An 8,042-nucleotide genomic window follows, 5' to 3' on the forward strand; every position below is an offset into this window, starting at 1 on the left:
GACTTGCATGCAGGACATATACACAAGGAGACATATACATCGGCATGTAATTGTACACGATGTATGTATGGCACATGAATGAGCCTGTATACGACTTGCATGCAGGACATATACACAAGGAGACATATACATCGGCATGTAATTGTACACGATGTATGTATGGCACATTAATGAGCCTGTATACGACTTACATGCAGGACATATACACAAGGAGACATATACATCGGCATGTAATTGTACACGATGCATGTATGGTACATGAATGAGCCTGTATACGACTTACATGCAGGACATGTAAACGAGGAGACATACATGAACATGTAATTGTGAACGGTGTATTGTACATGAATGAGCATGTACAAGACATGTGCACGAGGAGACATACCTCGATAAGTAATTGTACACGAATAGCAAGGATAAGTCAAGTGACGAATCATTGGAGTATTTGGGATGCAAAGTTTGTCATGTCCTGACCCCTAACGGAGGATGCAAGTGCCCAGGTGGGAACACCAAACAGGTGACCACGCTCTCGATGATAAACCAAGTAGTAGTCGTAGTAGTAGTAGTAGTAGTAGTAGTAGTAGTAGTGGTAGTAGTAGTAGTAGTAGTAGTAGTAGTAGTAGTAGTAGTAGTAGTAGTAGTAGTAGTCGTAATAAAAGTAGATGTGCATTCCAGGTTCACCACTCATCTCCACTCCTTTGTTCCTCTAATGCCCTTTGTGAAACCTACTTCCTCACACTTTTATTCCACTTTCCCTCCAGGATTTCAAGTTGGTGGTTGTTGCACAGCCACATCAGGTATGATAACCACCGTGAGAAAAGGGGGGCAGCGACGTTTCAAACGTGAACCCTTCAAAGTAATGGAGGTTGATGCTGCGGGGTGTTCGGAGTACTCAACATGCATATTTGTCCAGTGAGTGCATTCTAGTGGGAATCTAATGGGAATCTCTCACGAGTCTTTAACCACTCGACCAAACAACCACAATAAGTGGCTGACATTACCCAAACCTGAATATGACACAGGTGTGATGGACAAAATGGCCAATTCATAAACTTCCCTGCTTAGTTTATTTCACTCTTTTATGTCAAAGAGACTTTAAAAAAAAAAAGTTATCCAATGTCTCTAATCCCATGAGGTTCCTACGTCGCACCACTCACCACAATGGGCAGACGGAATCCGTGAGCGGTTAATTATACACAAATTGGAAAGTGTAGTTAAAGTGCAGTTAAAGTGCAGTTAAAGTGCAGGCGACTGGGTGAGGCATCGGTTGCCTTACCTGGCACTCAAGGAGGAAATTGCGCTGTTTTCATCATGTGTAATCACCTGTGTGGTTGGAGCCGCCAGGCCATTGTCCTCTTTGTGGTTGTTTAAATAAGTGTCAGGGACTCGTTTATCCCTCATCTCCTGTTCTCTGAACCACCCCTCGCGCATTTCCTGCTTCGACTTTGAACGGCTTTTGTTTAAGGAAGAAAATCCCTTAGAGTTCCATCTGCCGGTAATTTAAACCCTTTCCAACCCTTTCATATCGTCGTAATACAAGCAGACAAATCCCTCCGAGTTCCACCTGTCTATATTTCCTTACAGGCAAAGTAACCCCACAGAAAATCCATTGGCTGTATGGGACAATTCCGCATTTTAAACCACAAGGCCACAACACACTGTCGAGGCCAAATATATTGGCACCTTGCACTTTTTTCAATTAATTCACAATTTCTTCCAGAAAATTGTTGAAACTTAAAAATCCACATTTGTAATTATTTGGTTTTCAGTGGAACAAAACCAAAAAAGCTGAAATGAAAAAATTACTAAATCTTAGCTTATTCCACAAAGAAATCCTAAAATGGCCCGGACAATATTATTGGCACCTTTTAGAAGTTGTTAGAAATAATTAGATTCCAAGCAGGTGATTCTCATTTACTTTGGAATTGAACTCACCTGTGGGGAGTTGCAGGTGCCTGCAATATATAAAAAAAATCACTCATTCAACCAGTTTGAATAGAGAAAAGGAGTCATTCTGCTGTTTTGTGTCACTGTGTGTACCATAATGAGCACGGAGAAAAAGAAAGTAAACCAGAGAATTGTCTGAGGAGGTCAGACACAACAGTGTAGCCAAGAATGGACAATCTCAAGGCTACAAGTCCATCTCCAGAGACCTTGATGTTCCTGTGTCCACCGTACGCAATGTTATCAAGAGGTTTAAGGCCCATGGCAATGTAGCCAACCTCCCTGGACGAGGTAGCAAGAGAAAACTTGATCGAAGATTGCAGCGAAGGATTGTTCGAATGGTGGAGAAAGTACCTCGATCAACTGTCAAACAGATTCAAGCTGACCTTCACACACAAGGTACGACAGTTTCATCTTGTACCATCCGTTGCCAACTCAATGAACCGGGGGGTTCTATGGTGGGAGACTGTTGTAGCTATTTTCTCTACTCAATAAGATGACTGAGAGACAGAAATTTTTGCTGTGTTGTAGACAATTTATTTAATACTTGCTAAAACAGATTACAGTCACATACACTTCATTAACAACAACACACTGTGGACGTCCACACAGGTTCTCTCTCCTCACTCGGAGAGTTCTGTCGACTATATAGTTGTGTGGGTTCTTTGAGTGCGAAGAAGAAAGAGCAGATAGGTCTTAAAAGGTCATCATAGTTCATTAGGTTCCTAGACAAGCTGACGCCACGGTCCAAATGTATCCCATCATTTCACAAGTTGTTGACTGAAAGAATGTGCTCTGAGATAAGAGAACTTTAGCAAGCAAACTGTGTATGACAGGTCAAAAAGTCACTACAAGCTTCACTCCCAAGCCAACCAGATCAGTTAACACGAGCTCCACTCTCCATATTGCTCAAAGAATACCCAAGGTTCCATAATTTCAAATACAGTTTCTTTGGCATCCATATTTAAAGATTATGTAATATTGTTATGTCTCTAATTAATCCTACCAACCAATATCCTTATTTAAAGATTTGCTGCCATGTCAAAAGTTCAGAACAGAGCAATCCAGCTGAGTTACCAATTTCCATTCTGAAGTCCAAATGGACTTCTACAACACCCAGGACTGAGAGAGAGACATAAGAAAGCCCGACTGGAGTTTGCCAAAACAAACTTGAACAAAACAAAATCCTTCTGGGAGAATGTCCTGTGGACAGATGAAACCAAACTAGAGCTTTTTGGTAAAGCACATCATCTCTATGTTTATAGAAAACAAAATGAAGCCTTCAAAGAAAAGAACACCTTCCCTACAGTCAAACATGGAGGACGTTCAATGATGTTTTGGAGTTGCTGTACTGCCTCTGGCACTGGGTGCCTTGAATGTGTGCATGACATCATGAAATCAGGAGATTACCAAGGAATTTTGGAGCACAACATTCAACCCAGTGTCAGAAAGCTGGGTCTCCATCGAAGGTCATGGGTCTTGCAGCAGGACAGTGACCCCAAACACACTTCAAATAACACCCAGGAATGGTTCAAGACAAAACTCTAGACTGTTCTGAAGTGGCCAGCAATACAACAACAACAGCCATTTTAAGGCCATTTTCCCTGCTAGAGCGGTGGGGGGGGGGGGGGGGGTGGTAGCCTTGCGGCGCACTTGCCCCATGACAATCTTCTCCATTTTTCCCTATTTTCTGCATCTCCCCTTGTTACCCCCTTGCCCGCATTTCTTCTTCCACCACCTTCAGCGAAGTCTTTCTCGGTCTTCCCTATCCTCTACTTCCTTCTACATTCATTTCCATCACTCTTCTCAACCAGTCACTTTCATCCTTCCGCAACACATGACCAAACCATCTCAACCTGTTCCTCTTCACAGCATCCATCAAAGGCTCGATTCCCATCATCATTCGCAATTCATCATTTGTCTTCCTCTCTCTCAACGATACTCCGCACATCCACCGAACCATTCGCATTTCCACCCTTTCCAGCCTTCGTTGCTGCTCTACGTTCATGACCCATGTCTCGCTCCCATAAATCATAAGACTTCTCGCACATGCAGCATACACCTTTCCCTTCAGCTTCACCGACACTCCCCTCCTCATCAGCACGCCACTCGGTTCCTGAAACTTCTTCCACGCACATCTCACTCCAGCAACCGTTGCCAAGTGTGATCCACATTCTCCATTCAGCATGTCTCCGAGGTAGCAAGATGTTTTCACACCTTCCAGCTTCACGCCATCTCCAAGATCCAACTCAACATTTCCTCCATCTGCAGCTCCCTCTGTGCACACCTTACACTTGAATGTAGCTGCCACACTGGTTAATGACCCTCTCAGACCACTACATTTTTGATGAACCCACTCAGCGCACATTGTACATTGAATGGAATTCACTCCGACACCCTTCCTGCACACAGCACACGGCCACTTCCCAGTTCTTTCCACCTCACCACATGCTTTACCACTTGCCATCACCTTCGTTTTTCCGATATTCACCTTTAGCCCTTTTGTCTCCATACATTCCTTCCACTTGTTCATCTTCTCATTCAGTCCATCCATACTTTCCGCAATCAACACCAGATCATCTGCATACAACAACTCCCACTGTAAACCCTCCTTTACATTCCGAGCCAGCACCTCCATCACAGCTACAAATAGTCGTGGACTTACTACCGACCACTGATGCACTCCCACCTTCACCTCAAACTCACCGCTGTTCCCATCCTTCGTCCTTACAGCTGTGCGTGCTCTCTCGTACATTGGCATCACTACTCTGATCAACCATTCCTCCACTCCTAACTTCCTCAATGCCCATGTCACGACTTAGCGTGGACCCCACCGAATGCTTTCTCCAGCTCAACAATCCCAAGAAACAACTTCTTCCTCTTCTCCATGTACTTCTCCATGTACTTCTCCTGCAACTGCCTTACAATAAAAAGCGTCTGTCGTTCCTCTTCCTGGCATAAATCAAAACTGCATTTCGTCGATCTTCACTTTCTTCCTTATCCTCCTCTCCAACACCCTTTCCAATACCTTCATTCCATGCTCCAATAACTTTATCGTTTGATATGAGCCACAGTCCAGAGGGTCACCTTTCCCCTTGTATAAAGGGACGAGGGTACTCAGTTCCCAAACCACTGGAATGCAGCCATCTTTCACCTTCAGATTACAGATCTCTGTCAATCTCTTCACACCCCAACTTCCCGCTGCCTTCAACATATCTCCCACATCTCCCGTCGGCCCTCCCACTTTTCGACTCTTCATTGCTTTTATCGCTTCCTCAACTTCCTTCTCAGTTATCTTCTCTGCCGGTCCTAAAATTGGGTTACTCTCTGTGTTGCCATCCCATTCATTCTCTGCATTCAACAGCATTCCCATATATCTCTTCCATCTTCCTTTAATTCCATCTGGGTCGACAACGATTTGTCCCATTTCATCCTTCAAGCAACTCACCCCAAACACATCGCACCTCTCTTTCGCTATCTGCTTTGCAATCCTGAATACCGCTCTCTGACCCTCTTATGAATCCAAGCGTTCTCCGAACATTTTCCTACATGCCTCCTGCGCCTTTGCTGCCTCTTTCTTTGCAGCCTTCTTGGCTGCCTTATAACTTTCATGCTCTGCCTTTTCTGCCCCCGTACCCTTCACCTTCTGCCACTCCTTGAACTTCTTCCTCTTCTCGTCAATCCTCTTTCCAACTTCATCATCCCACCACCATGTTTCCGATTGCCTCGGTGGTCCTTTAGTCCATCCACATACGTCACCAACGGCTCCCAACAGACTATCTTTCATTGACATCCAACCACTTTCAAGCTCAACCACATCATCCTCTGCCTTACTGAACCTCTCTTTTAATGCCTCCTTCACTGTCACCTCTTTCAACCTCCACACCTTCATTCTCGGTTGTTACTTCACCCGCCGAGCTCTCCTCGCATCTTTCACTCTTATGTCGCAGACAACCAAGTGGTGCTGTGAAACAGCCTCCTCCCCCGGGATCACCTTTGTGTCCTGGAGGTGCCCCCTATCTTGCCTATGCACCCTCAGGTAGTCAACGGTTGTCGTCGACCCACCTGACGTGTATGTAACAAGCTTATTATCCTCTTTCTGGAACTGAGTATTACAAATCAGCTCCATCAGCAAACTCCAAAATCCTTTCACCTTCTCCATTCCTCACACCATATCCGTAACCCCCATGAACTCCCTCAAAACCGTCCATACTCCTTCCCACATGTCCATTTAGGTCTCCTCCTACCACAACAACTTCATCATCTTTCACGTTTTCCATCAGCCTCTCTAACGCACACCAGAACTTGTCCCTCTCTTCATCGCTCCGACCAACCTGCGGAGCATATCCCGAGATGACGTTCACCAAGAGCTTTCCAATCATCATTTTCACCATCATCAACCTATCACTCACTCTAGTCACACTCACCACACTGTTTGCAAACTCCTCAGAAAACAGGACACCAACACCATGCACACGCTGAAAGGGAGTACTCAGTTTTCACTCTAGTTGTTTTCTTGTTTGTTTGTTTGGGCGATATCTCAGCCATCATTTGAGCTAGGAAGCTGAAATTTGGGCACAATGGTGAGCCTTCTCACAATAGTGAGCCTGTACGTGCTTTGTCAAAAACTGATTTTTTTTTGGATTAATCAATGAATTGATGAGTTACTTAATTATTATTCATTAATTAAGTGCTTATATATTTCCTTTCTCTTCTGGGCATTATCTGAGGCACCTTTTGAGCTATGAAGCTGATATTTGGACATGCCAATGACCAAGTGATTTGGCTGTAAAGGCTCTTTTTGATTTATTGATTAATCAATTAATCGATTAATTCTTTAATTATTCGATTAATGACGTATGAATTTTTTTTAAAGTTACAGATTCTGATGAAATGGTAGTGCTTTATGTATTCTATTAGCCAATTGATGAATTATTTAATTATTTTATAATTATTATTTATTTATTTTCATTATTAATCATTTTTTATTTTATTTTTCATCTGGGCATTATCTCAGGCACCTTTTGAGCTATGAAGCTGATATTTGGACATGACAATGACCAAGTGATTTGGATGTAAAGGGTATTTTTGATTCATTGATTAATCAATTAATCGATTAATTATAATTTAATTATTCGATTAATGACTTCATTATTTTTTTTTAAAGTTACAGATTCGGATTAAATGGTGGTGGTTTGTGTATTCTATTAGCCAATTGATTAACTATTTTATTTTTTATGATTATTATTTATTTATTTTCATTATTAATCATTTATTTATTTTCTTTCTCATCTGGCCAATATCTCAGGCACCTTTTGAGCTGGGAAGCTAATATTTGGACACAAAAGTGACCAAGTGATGTGGCTATAAAGGATATTTTTGATTTATTGATTAATCAATTAATCGATTAATTATTTATTGATTAATAAATTAATTATTGATTTTTCTTATTAATGACTTATTTAATTAAATTCCTAAAAGATACATCTTCGGATGATGCACTAGTGGTTTAGTTATGCTATTAGCCAATTGATTACGAAAATATTTTATGATAATCTTTTATTGATTTTAATTATGCAATGAATCAATCAATTATTGGGCACCTCTCCCTCCCAATGCAGCCTCAATGAGCTGCACTGCGGTATTGCCGGGCGCCGGAGGATATTTAATTATTTGGCATCGGGGCGGTGTACTTTGAATGTATCTGTACTTGTTAAGTTCTGAATCAAAAACAACGGTTCTGTAATATTAACAGTGAAATAAAAAATTGTGAAGACCAAATACTTTTGTCAATTTAAACTTATTTTTCGAGAAAATTGTGTTATTTGAAAAAAATGTAAGGGTGCCGATATTTTTGGCCACGACTGTACTACTGCTACTACGACTACCAAAAGTACTAGTATGATTACTACCATCACTTACTAATACTACTATTACTACTACGACTTACTACCACTATGACGTTGCATCTTTCTTTCCTTCCTTGCATTCTTCCTTGCATCCTTCCCTCCAACCTTCCTCCCTTCCTTGCATCCTTCCTCCCTTCCTTGCATCCTTCCTTCCATCCTTGCATCCCTCCTTCCATCCTTCCATCCTTG

This window comes from Myxine glutinosa, chromosome 4 (assembly GCF_964187855.1).
Source record: "Myxine glutinosa chromosome 4, kmMyxGlut1.1, whole genome shotgun sequence".
NCBI lineage: Eukaryota > Metazoa > Chordata > Myxini > Myxiniformes > Myxinidae > Myxine > Myxine glutinosa.